Consider the following 14,151-nt stretch of genomic DNA (forward strand, 5'->3'; position numbering starts at 1 on the left):
ATTAATACGTGCTTGGAAACCAAATTTTACATTTTTTTGAACTTTTTTACTATTTTTTAAGATAGGTAGAAAATCTATTGACTCAGAAGATTATAAACCATAAAAAACAATGATTTTCTACCTACCTTAAAAATAGTAAAAAAAATGTAAAATTTTGTCTCCAAGCATGTTTTAATATGGATATCATGTTGAACGGTTTAGATCAACTATTTAGACTTATAAAATGCAAAAACGACTTATAAGCATATGGTGATGAAGTACTCAATGAAGTGATTAATCGATCTGATTTTTTATTGATATGTCAATAAATCATACCTATTTATAGAAAAATTTGAGCCCTTTATACATACAAAATTTGGGCCTTAATATTTTATTTATTTTTAATATAAACAAATTAATTTTTGGGCCATTTATAAATAGAAAAATTTGATCCCTTTACACATACAAAATTTGGGCCTTAATATTTTTATTTATTTTTAATATATACAAATTATTATTTTTATATATATACAACAGGCTTCTAAATAGCTAGCTATAGCGGCGCTATAGCTACGCTATAGCTTTTCTGGACCATAAACGCTAAGCTATGAGATAAAATTGCGCTAACTCAACTACGACCGCTATAGCTTTAATAGCTGACCGCTATTACCGCTATATGAGACCCGCTATAGCTACCGCTATGCTACATGATTTTTTTTTTGCAATTTATATGGACTTCTGTACTTCTATTCTTATTTCTAATGCTACATGGTCTTCTACGATAAGTATACTAAACCAAACTATATGCTTCTATTTTTATTTGTAATTTATTCTATCATTATATATCGAGAAATATTCAAATACTAATTATTCATTTTGATTACTCTTTTTATAGTATTCATTTGTAAAATTATTATCGTTCGTTTCAATTGAAAGCTGATTTTGATTATTATTATAATTATAAAATGTTTAAATATGTATATTGACTTCATTTACCTTATAAAATTAATTGTTCTTTGTCTATTATAATATGCAATACTATGAAGTATAAACTATTAAATAATGTTACTTTTTAGATTTTTTTCATTCTTATTTGCGTAATTGATAAAAAGTATAGACTTAGATTAGTTGTCATTTAGTTGTTACATCAATTCTCTAATATTGATTATGTTGATAATTAGTAGAAATATAGAATATAAAGTTTGAAAAGGAAAAATCGCTATGTGTGATAGCTTCCGCTATAGCTACGCTATTCGCAATAGCTTTTTTTTTTGGTCTCCCCGCTATGCCGCTATAATCGCTATTTAGAACCTTGATATACAAGCATTTTTTTTAAGGCCCATTGGATCTTGAGGCCCGGAGCGTTCGCTCTGGCTGGCCAGCACCCACTATTAGAGAAAAATACTTCACTATCGGTTGAAATCGCGTTCCGCCATTGAGTTCCGAATTGTTGCTTATCGCCTCGATAAGAAATGTACACACATATACTATCGGCTCAAAACCGATGGCGTTAATCAATATGTTTTCTTCGTCTTTTTCTACATCCTGACACTTTGAAGTATAATAATAATGTAATAGTAGTAAAAAAAAAAAATTACATCCCTTTGTCTAAGTCCTCTAGACTAAAGAACAAAACTGACATGACTAAATCTGTAGAAAAAGAATGACAGCTATATATTCTCTCTCCTTATTGAAAACAATGCCTGCATTGCATTGCATTTGCATTGAACCTTCTCTTTCATTTACGTAGAAATTAATTAAGTTATGTTGTATGATAGTATTGGATACAATTAATACATATACGTGATATGTCCTTGCATGAAATTAAGTAATGTGCATCAATTATTGCATTGAACCGGTTAACAAATTAATTAATTATTTTATTTAGGACTTGTGTTAGATGCATTGCATGCGTAAGAGGTCTTTAAGATAAATAAATAGGAAACAACTAACAGTCCCTGGCCCTCAGTCCTCCGAAAATCTCCGGACTTGTTATACTAATTTTATAAACAAGTTCATTAGATCCTGTAATACTATGAAAACAATCCTATAAACAAGTTCAATGGATGTTCTGCAGATGAAACCGCGTAGTCCCAGATAAAAATGCGTGACAGCTGTTAAAAACGCGTGACAGCTGTTGAAAACGCGTGACAGATATTGAAAACACATGGCAGCTGTTGGGGGTCACCTTCTGTGAACATACACATAGTATCCTGTGAACATACACATATTATCCTGTGAACATACACATATTATCCTGTGAACATACATATTGTACTTGAAATTATGGCAGTTGTGGCAGTTGAAAGCGCGTCAAAACTAAACTAAAAAGGGAAGACTTTTATACACGAAGATTTTCAGGAGACTGTAGCCCGGGAGACGTTACCTTTTCTCAAATAAATATATAGTCCATACCTCATTCTATCAGGTACCTGACCGACTACATCTGAATTTCTGAGTGCTCCGCTCCTAAATTGATCCATTGAATTGACCAATATTCTTAATTAATTAGTGTTCCTAAATTAATCAATTTTTGCATCAACTACATATAGCCTTGTTATTGTTAACAAAATAAATATCACTATCTTAGCCCATAAAATGAACCCAACATCAATTAAATTGGCCCATTTTAAATTATCTGTTTTTTTTCATTTTTTTTTTTTGCGTTTAATTATTCATACTACACTTAATTGGTACCTATGTACACGTACGTATATGTAATAAAACTTTTCAGGGTAATTTTATTTTTACATTGTATTTGTTGCTATAATATTTTTACTCTTTTAGGAAGAGGTACCACTTGTTGTTTTGTACTTACAAGCGACTTATGTATATATATGTAATTTTACAACTTGTAATATACACAAAAATTAAATTGCTAATTAATTGAAAGTTACCTCTTCTTTTTTGTTGTGTTAAAGAAAAGCTTATCCAATAAAGTTGGATACTAATTAAGAGTGTATTGCACTGAAGCTGTTGGCATTGTAATTGAGGATCAATTCACAAAGATGAACATCTGTAATGTTGTATCTGCTGATGCTATATATATATATGAAGTTTATACTTTGTGCAGTATGAAAAATATATATAAGTTATATATGAGTAGGGTTAAAATGTACCACTGTTTTGTGCCTCAACTATACCCTATAATTCTATCTTTGTTTTTCAAATTTTCAACAGTTGATCCGAATCATTCAATACGATATTCATATTAATATGTGTTTAGAGATCAAATTTTGTATTCTTTTTAGAACATTTTAACTATTTTTTTAGATAGGTACAAAATAATTGTATCTATCTATATATGTTTGTTAAATTAAATAATATATTTCACATTTTATCACAAATAAAATATTCATGATTTAATAATGACAACGTACGACAACTGCAACCACAACTAGAGAACTACTACTAATTCTAAATTTCTAATGCTTATTTAAAAACGAATAGAATGACGTCAAGTTATATCAACAATATAAGAATGAAATCTTCTGTGGCAGGTACGAGTGAAATCTTTCGGTGTGATGGGTTGCCAACTTTATTAACTTACAATTAAGTTATATATTTTGTTTTTTGATAAATCGGAGAAGAGGAATTAATTAACTTGAAAATTAATATGTATGCCCTTCTTAGTTATCTTTGCTTGAAGCTAAGCATGCTAGCTACCACTGCAGATGGCGGGCAGCTCTAGCCATTCTCATCCTATGAACCTAAATTTATGTGCATCAAGTACCTTTGATCTTATTTGTAAAATTAATGTCAAGTTGTAGCCGAATCAATCAATCGAAACAAGTATCATTATGAATTATGATACTAGCTAGCTAGGTTGTGAAAAAAGTACTATATATCACAGTACGTGCAGCGAACCGGTTAACAAATAATAACAATTAATTAATTAATATTTAGTAATGATACTTGGAATTTCACATATTAATTAGGTCCTACACTCCACATTAATTAATTCATCAAAGCATGCATGTATCAGCTCCTATCACTCATAATTTTGTTCACAATAATTAATTGTATTTCTTGGGGATCCATCGCCAGGAAATAGTTTAATTAATTATGTTCTTGATTCATCATGATTACATTTTTTAAACTTTTAACACAAATTGAAAATTCTCATAATCAGATTTTTAAATCAATTCTACATATGATGAATATTAATAGATTCCCTGATAATTGGAAGAGACCCTGATATTGAACAAATTTCTGAACAAGTCTAGTGATTCAACAAGCCAAATTGGCCCAATACTTATCCTTTCTCCCACATCAGTAATTAAAAATTGGGAGAATTAATTGAATGACTTCTCTGAATGGGGTGAGTTTAAATTAATTTTGTTATTGAGATTGCGTCGGTTCAATCATAAAATGAACTTCAAATTTATCACAGAATTAATCAAAATTAATTTTGCTATCATAGCTTTCTGTCAAAAAAGAAAATTGTTATCATGCGTGTTATATGCAACTATGATACCAAAAAAAAATACCAACCTTTAAAATTATCAAGACCATGTTGTAATGCTTGGATCTTAATTTTAGTGATGCCTAGTAGGCAGCTCTCAAGATGACAGGCTCAAACAGGGGAAGCTATCCATATTTCCCAATAAGTGTACTGCATGTGTCTATTATTTTTCCACAACATGGTATTGCACACAGCTAGTTAGCTAAATTTTGACTATATATAATAGGTATGAAAACGGACTATTTAACAATTTCTTTGCGGAGCTTTTCGTTTCATGTTTTATATTAATTGTTCGCTGAGTCTTCCTTTAATTGAAGGGATTATATACCGGCAAGACACAGGTAGAGTCCCATTTCGGATCACCATCTGGTCTCTTGTGCTTAATGGTTTAATTATATTTGTGTATTACGTACGTTCTTTCAGGATCAATTCACATTTAATAATTTATATAAGTAAATATGCTATTTTCTCTAGTAATTTTTGGCTAATATAATAATTAAATGTAAGTTGCTAAAATATTTTTTTCAAGAGTATACTGTCAATAAATTTGTAGAGCCAGAATAAATTATCAACATATATAATTAATGCTGATATACTTTCGTAATATAATGAAATATTTCCTCTTGTAATATCTTTGAAAATCTCAAAGATCTAACGGAATACAAATAATGAATATTGCAAAATATTTATTTATTTATTTTACATCTGACTTTGAAAAAGAAAATTCTTTTAGAATGCAAGAGATAAATACAAATTTCAAACAAAATAACATATTTATAACCTTAAAAGTAACATTTAAGAAAAAAAAATACGATAACATAGGAGAGAGCAGCAGTTAAATGATATATTTATTAGAAGTTTTTATCAAAGGTTTAAATAGCGTTTATAGCGTCATAGCGTGCCGGTTAAAAAAACAGCGCTATTCCCAAATAGCGCCGCTATAGCACGAAATAGCGCGCTATAGTGCCATAGCTTTTATGGCCTGAAAATGCTATAGCGCCGCTATAGCGCGCTATTTAGAACCCTGGATTTTATATAATGTCATGTTGATAAAAAAATGCAATGCAAATATCGTGAACCATATCTGGATTGAAATCCTGCAGTCTTCTCTGAAGGACAAAAAAAATGCCCTTCTCGTCCTGAAAAGAAAACGAATTAATTAAAGATTAATGGAGATTTAAACTGATAACTCGATAAAGCGTGTCTAATGCCTTTCCCATCAGCTATATATGACAAAATATGTACTAAAGTTCAATATTGAGGATTTTATTTTTATTTTCTCACTTGCACATTTCGATAAATCCAAACCATATTATTTATTATCTTATTGACTTTAAAGATTTAGTTTTGAATTTTTTTGTTTGTTTGTTTAGTTATGTTGCTCTATAATATAAAAATATAGTTTTAATTACTACTAATCAAATCAAACAAAGAAATAGATTATCTTGCAAACAAAGAAATAGATTATCTTGCTGTCTTTAGAGATTTAGTTTTGATTTTTTTACTTGTTTAATTATGTCGTATGATTATGTAAAGATATAGTTTTAAATACTACTAATTAAATTAAATCAAATAAAGAAATATTGTTTAGAAGTGATAACAAAAGAGAATAAAATCTTTTTCACCGCACTACCACAAAACTTTGCGTGTTAAGGAAGTAATCTCAACCCCAGTAAAAGGTAACTTTCGTAGAAAAAAGAGAATATAGTGGTTTAGGGAACCCCAAGTATCACCGCACCGCCTCGGGTAAAATCGCAGGAATGGTAACAAAAGATTTGTCCGTATCTTCACCGCACCGTCACAGGACTAAACCTTCACTAAACCCGCGCACCGTATCTAAACCCGCTCACCTTCTCTTACCTCACTAAAAATTAGTCTCCTCCAGTCCTCCCCAAGTTCCTCTTGGAGAGAAAAAGACAGCGTGAGGAGAGAGAGCGCATCTCGCGGGAGCGAGAGAGGAGGGATCGTGAGGAGAGAAATCACGGGAGAGGTGAAGGAGAAAGGGAGCGAAGGAGAAGAGATCGTGAGGATCGAACTCGTAGGAGAGGTGAAGGAGAAAGGAGAAAGGGAGAGAAGGAGAAGAGATCAGGGAGGAGAGAAATCGCGGGAGAGGAGGCGAAGGACTATGATATGTGAATTTCATCGATTGAGATGTTGATAGTCCGCTGAATTTCTTTCTCTTCTAATTTAATTATTTATTTGTGTCATATCCTAATTTCTCTCAATTTTTCCTTCCTTACTCTTTTCTTCCTCTGCGACAGCCATCGATCTTCTCTGCCTTCTCCACTGAGCTTCGTTTTGCCAGGGCTGCACACTAGCTTCTGTTTAGCTTCTTCCCCCTTTTGCAACGTCAGGTACATTAATTTCTCTATTTTGCCAAAATTTTGTTTCTAATGATTAACAATTTAAGATTTGTAGTACATGCAAGTGTTTTATTAATATGGTAGATATGAGTTAAGGTTTTCGGAATAAAACCTGTTCTACAAACTTAAGAGAAAGAGACTTAGACAACTGGGTCAGTTAAGAAATTGTAACAGAAAACACAACTTGAAATATTTTAAAATAAAGAAAAGAAAATTAACCTTCTCTGACTCAATCTATGTAGATTGGTTCATGTATTTCCACCATAAATGAACTTTCTTTACCAGTGTATGCAAATCTTTGGTTAGTTGTGTTTAAGGCCCAGAACTTATGCATGAACCAAGACAAGGAGATGAGTCAGAGGCCTGGTTTAGTGTTGTTTGATAGTTGTGTATTTACTGGTAAACACTGGTAGTACATTGTTCTCCGGTACTCAATTTTTCTTAATATAGTTTTTTTGGCAGTTGCTGCTAATATTTCAAAAAGAGTGAGAGAGAGACGTACCCCTTATAAAGGTTGATAATACTATTATCCAACTTTGGACGGAGTTAAGCATCTGAAAGTAAAGAACAATGATAGGTTTATTTATCAAAGTAAATAACAATATTTTTTACTAAATTATTTTCTTTTTAAGGTGGTAATGCATTTTCTACTTGGCATCTATTTCAGAAACTGTCTGTTGCTCTTTCCCTTGTTAAGGAACCAACCGCTCTTGGTGCAGTGCAAAATCACACAAATGAGCAAATTTTCTTTTTCCTAATTGATTCTTAGAATCAGCAAAGCTCACTGTTGTAATTCTTAAGGTAATGCTGGATTCTTGCACATATGTTAAGGACCTTATTCTTAGGAGGTTAGAATGTGAACGATTTCTATCAGGATACATCATTAGTGTTTACTTTTGGATCATGTCTACTAAACATAAACAATTGATGAGAAACTTTGAATAGCGGAATCTAAACTATATATGTGATATTATTTTTGCTTAAGCCTATTAAGAATTTTTATCAGCTCATTAATACTCTGGAACTATTCTAGAATTCATGCCTCAGGTACATAGGAGATATGTTGAATTTTCAATCTATAGTATGTACGGGTTTAATCTTATTATCTAACTTACTTTTTCTATGGTCTGTAGTATGCATCAATTGAACTAGTGCCGAGTAAAGCTCTTCTACTCATGAAGGTTTGTTCCTCATCTGATGACATGAAATTTGTTAGTTTATGGGAGACAATGCTAATAACTATTCTTTGTTGCATGTCCAGCTTCTATTAGTGACAGCTGAAGTAATTGTAAAGGATGCAGAAGAAAAGAAAACATACTTTAATGCCAGACCATATTTTAGACTATTTGTTAATTGGCTCTTAGATATTGTTTCTCCAGATCTTGATGGCGCTAATTATCAGGTATGTTTATTATATGGACCATAGCATTGTAATAAACTGTACCTTATCTTACTGGAAGTATTACATAGATATTTCTCGTATCTGTCAATGTAATTATGAAAATGTAGAGGTTTTTCATGTATATAATGTAATTTTGAAGGTAATCGGTATTTTCACTCCATGCAGAAAAACACTATGATGAATTTTATCTTACTTTTTTCCTTTTCGATATCCTATTTTTGCTGACCTCAACTGTTGGAATTCCAAAATAGAGTCGTTGACTTGGTCTTGTTTTGCAACAGGTTTTGTGGTGGATCCGGACTGTCATGGTTGCATGTCTCAAGACCACATAGATTAATTTTTCGAGCATGCATATATTCAAGATAAGTTTCTTGTTTATATTTTTCTTTCCCTTTTTGTTAGACAACTATGAAAAATAAAACTATTCATGCTTCCTACTTCCTTGTGCATGTATGGCAAATATAGCTTGTTAATTTAGATCGAGCAAGAACCCCAAAATCATACATGTCATATATGCACATGTCTCAATAGCATTTTCTCAAAGAGTTGCTATTTGGACAAATTATTGTCCTTCATTAAATATTCCTTCTTTCAAGTTTCGTATAATAACATTGTAGGATGAGTTCTAATTTTAATGATTTTACAAATTGTCAAGTTCAAATCAAAGCGATGCGACACTGAATAAGGGACTTGAAAATTTTGAAGGTCATTAGTATTTCCACTCGACGCGGAAAAACACTGTGATAAATTTTATCTTTCTTTTTACTTTTTCAATATCCTTTTCTTGCTGGTCTCAATTGTTGTAATCCCAAAATAGAGTCGTTGACTTGGTCTTGTTTTACAACAGGTTTTGTAGTGGATCCGGACTATCATGGTTGCATGTCTCAAGACCACATAGATTATTATAATCTTTCGAGCATGCATATATTCCAGATAAGTTTCTTGTTAATATTTTTCTTTCCCTCCTTGTTAGACAACTGTAAAAAATAAAATTATTCATGCTTTCTACTTCCTTGTGCATGTATGACACATACAATACATGCCATATATGCACAAGTCTCAAGAGCATTTTCTCAATTAGTTGCTATTTGGACAAATTATTGTCCTTCATTAAATATCTTCTAGATTTTGTATAATGTAATATAAGTTCTAATTTTAATGATTTTAGAAATTGTTAGGTTCAAATCAAAACGATGCGACACTGGATAAGGAACTTGAAGGTTTTGAAGGTCATCAGTATTTCCACTCGACGCGGAAAAACACTGTGATGAATTTTATGTTTCTTTTTACTTTTTCAATATCTTTTTCTTGCTGGCTTCAACTATTGTAATCTCATAATAGAGTCGTTGACTTGGTCTTATTTTGTAACAGGTTTTGTGGTCGACCCGGACTGTCCTGGTTGCATGTCTCAAGACCACATAGATTGTTATAATCTTTCGAACATGCATATATTCAAAATAAGTTTCTTCTTTATATTTTTCTTTCCCTTCTTATTTGACAACTGTGAAACATGAAATTGTTCTCTTCTAGTTCCTTCCTTGTGCATATATGGCATGTATTATATTGGGGTTCTCACTCGATCTGAATTAACAAGCTATATATGTCATATATGCACATGTCTCAAGAGACCATTTTCTCCATGAGAAGCTATTTGGAAAAATTACTATCTTTCTTTCAATCTTCCTTATTCCAGATTTCGTATAATAACATTGTAGAATGAGTTCTAATTTTAATGATTTTACCAATTGTCAGGTTCAATTCATTGCGAGACAAGATATGGAACCCGAAGATTTTGAAGGTCATCTGTATTTCCACTCGACGCGGAAAAACACTGTGATGAATTTTATCTTACTTTTTTCCTTTTCAATATCTTTTTCTTGCTGGCCTCAACTGTTGGAATTCCAAAATAGAGTCATTGACTTAGTCTTATTTTGCAACAGATTTTGTGGTGGATCCAGACTGTCATGGTTGCATGTCTCAAGACCACACAGATTGTTATAATTTTTCGAGCATGCATATATTCAAGATAAGTTTCTTGTTTGCATTTTTCTTTTCCATCTTGTTAAACAACGGTGAAAAATAAAACTATTCATGCTTCCTACTTCCTTCCTTGTGCATGTATGACAAATATAGATTGTTAATTCAGATCGAGCGAGAACCCCCATACAATACATGCCATATATGCACAAGTCTCAACAACATTTTTTCAATGAGTTGCTATTTGGTCAAATTACTGTCCTTCATTAAATATTCCTCCTTCCTGATTTCGTATAATAACATTATATTATGAGTTCTAATTTTAATGATTTTACCAATTGTCAGGTTCAATTCAAACCGATGCAACACTGGATAAGGAACTTTAAGATTTTGAAGGTCATCGGTATTTCCACTCGACGCGGAAAAACACTGTGATGACTTTTATCTTACTTTTTTCCTTTTCAATATCCTTTTCTTGTTGACCTCAACTATTGCAATTCCAAAATAGAGTCATCGACTTGGTCTTATCTTGCAACAGGTTTAGTGGTGGATTCGGACTGTCATGGTTGCATGTCTAAAGACCATATAGATTGTTATAATCTTTCGACCAAGCATATATTCAAGATAAGTTTCTTCTTTATATTTTTCTTTCCCTTCTTGTTAGACAACTGTGAAAAATGAAACTGTTTCTTTCTAGTTCCTTCCTTGTCCATATATGACAGTATTGTATGGGGGTTCTCGCTCGATCTGAATTAACAAGTCATATATGCCATATATGCACACATCTCAAGAAACCATTTTCTCAATGAGAACCTATTTGGATAAATTACTGTCCTTTATTAAATATTTCTTATTCCAGATTTCGTATAATAACATTGTATTATAAGTTCTAATTTTAATGATTTCACCAATTGTCAGGTTCAATTCAAAGCGATGCGACACTGCATAAGGAACTTGAAGATTTTGAAGGTCATCAGTATTTCCACTCGACGCGAAAAAACACTGTGATGATTTTAATCTTTTTTTTTACTTTTTCAATATCCTTTTCTTACTGGCGTCAACTGTTATAAGCCCAAAATAGAGTCGTTGACTTGGTCTTGTTTTGCAACAGGTTTTGTGGTGGACCCAAACTGTCATGGTTGCATGTCTCAAGACCACATAGATTGTTATAATCTTTCGAGGATGCATATATTCAAGATAAGTTTCTCCTTTATATTTTTCTTTTCCTTCTTGTTAGACAAATGTTAGACAACTGTGAGAAATAAAACTGTTTCTTTCTAGTTCCTTCCTTGTGCATATATGACTTGTATTGTATGGGGTTCTCGCTCGATCTAAATTAACAAGCCATATATGTCATATATGCATACGTCTCTAGAGACCATTTTCTCAATGAGAACCTATTTGGACAAATTACTGTCTTTTATTAAATATTCATTCTTCCATATTTCGTATAATAACATTGTAGAATGAGTTCTAATTTTAATGATTTTACAATTTGCCAGGTTCAATTCAAAGCAATTCGACACTGGATAAAGAACTTGAAGATTTTGAAGGTCATCGGTATCTCCACTCGACGCAGAAAAACACTGTAATTAATTTTATCTTTATCTTTTTCTTTTTCAATATTATTTTCTTGTTGGCCTCAACTGTTAGAATTTCAAAATAGAGTCGTTAACTTGGTCTTGTTTTGCAACAGGTTTTGTGGTGGACCCGGACTGTCATGGTTGCTTGTCTCAAGAGCCCATAGATTATTATAGTCTTTCGAGCATGCATATATTGAAGATAAGTTTCTTGTTTATATTTTTCTTTCACTTCTTATTAGACAACTGTGAAAAATGAAACTATTCATGCTCTTGAGACTTGTGCATATGTGGCATGTATTATATGGGGGTTCTCGCTCGTTCTGAATTAACAAGCCATATATGTCATATGCACATGTCTTAAGAGATCATTTTCTCAATGAGATGCTATTTGGACAAATTACAATCTTTTTCTTTAAATATTCCTTCTTCCAAATTTCGAACATTATATTATGAGTTTTAATTTTAATGATTTTACCAATTTTCAGGTTTAATTCAAAGCGATGCGACACTGACTAGGGAACTTTAAGATTTTGAAGGCCGTCTGTATTTCCACTCGATGCGGAAAAACAATGTAATGAATTTTGTCTTCCAATTTTGTTTTTCAATATCATTTTCTTACTGGTCTCAACTGTTGGAATTCCAAAATAGAGTGGTTGACTTGGTCTTGTTTTGCAATAGGTTTTGTGGTGGACCCAGACTGTCATGGTTGCTTGTCTCAAGAGCACATAGATTATTATAATCTTTAAAGCATGCATATATGCAAGATAAGTTTCTTTTTTATATTTTTCTTTCCTTTCTTGTTAGACAATTATGAAAAATAAAACTATTCATGCGTCTCACTTCATTCCTTATGCATATATGGCATATATAACTTGTTAATTAAGATCGAGCGAGTACCCCCATACAATACATGCCATATAAGCACACGTCTTAAGAGACCATTTTCTCAATGAGATGCTATTTGGACAAATTACTGTCTTTCTTTAAATATTTTTTTTTTTAGATTTCGTATAATAACATTGTAGGATAATTTCTAATTTTAATGATTTTACCAATTGTTAGGTTCAATTCAAAGTGATGCAACAATGGATAAGGAACTTGAAGATTTTGAAGGTCGTCGGTATTTCCATTCGACGTGGAAAAACACTGTGATAAATTTTGTCTTCTATTTTTCTTTTTCAATATCCTTTACTTACTGGCCTCAACTGTTGGAATTCTAAAATATAGTAGTTGACTTGATCTTGTTTTGCAACAGGTGTTTTGGTGGACCCGAACTATCATGATTGCATGTCTCAAGAGCACATAGATTATTATAATCTTTATAGCATGCATGCAAGATAAGTTTCTTCTTTATTTTTTCTTTCCCTTCTTGTTAGACAACTGTGAAAAATGAAACTGTTCCTGCTTTCTAGTTCCTTCCTTTTACATATATGGTATGTATTATATGGGGGTTCTCGCTCGATCTGAATTAACAAGCCATATATGCCATATATGCACACGTCTTAATAGACCATTTTCTCAATGAGAAGCTATTTGGACAAATTACTGTCTTACTTTAAATCTTCCTTATTCTAGATTTCATATAATAACATTGTAGAATGAGTTCTAATATTAATGATTTTACCAATTGTCAGGTTCAATTCAAAGCGATGCGACACCGACCTCTACTCTCCTGTGCCATCTTAGTAAGATTTCTTAATTTTCTTACTATATTTTTTCTTTATTCATAAAACTCATATGTTCGCTTCACTAAAGAAGATGAGGTTTTATATCACGCATACTTGATATGAGTATTAGCATATAAATTGAAATTACTAACATTGAATTTCAAGGCCAAGCAATGGTTTCTTAAGAAAAATTGGAATTTAATTTCTTCTCTCAAATCTGTATCGGTTTAACACCTATCCTTTGTGTAGTCTTCATCATATTCATCTTAAGTATGACATTCACCCTTTTGGCTTGAGCTTCAACCCTATCTGTACCTCTCTTTATCATTTCCTTATCACTTTCACCTATCTTTCATAGTCAAATTATTGAAGAACTGTAGGTCATGACATTAGACCGATGTCCTTTATAAATCTATACTTTAGAAAAAAAATCAATCTCTTCTCAAATTTACTTTTCTTGCGCAACCATGGTATAAGCGTGCTGTAGAGCACACCATTAGGCTCGTATGATTTTCAAATCATATTATCATGAACAAAATCTGATCATTCCTTAGCTTCTTTTACCTTTCTAGCACAACTTAATTCTCAATTTCACCTTTGTAGCACAATCCAGTTATAAGAGCTCACAATTCATTATTTGCAAATCTTCTTCCCTTCACTTTGCAATCAGATGAGATAGAGATGTTTGCAGGCGCTGTCTTAACTGAACAATCAA

The sequence above is a fragment of the Carex rostrata genome, chromosome 1 (assembly GCF_964058835.1).
Source record: "Carex rostrata chromosome 1, lpCarRost1.2, whole genome shotgun sequence".
NCBI lineage: Eukaryota > Viridiplantae > Streptophyta > Magnoliopsida > Poales > Cyperaceae > Carex > Carex rostrata.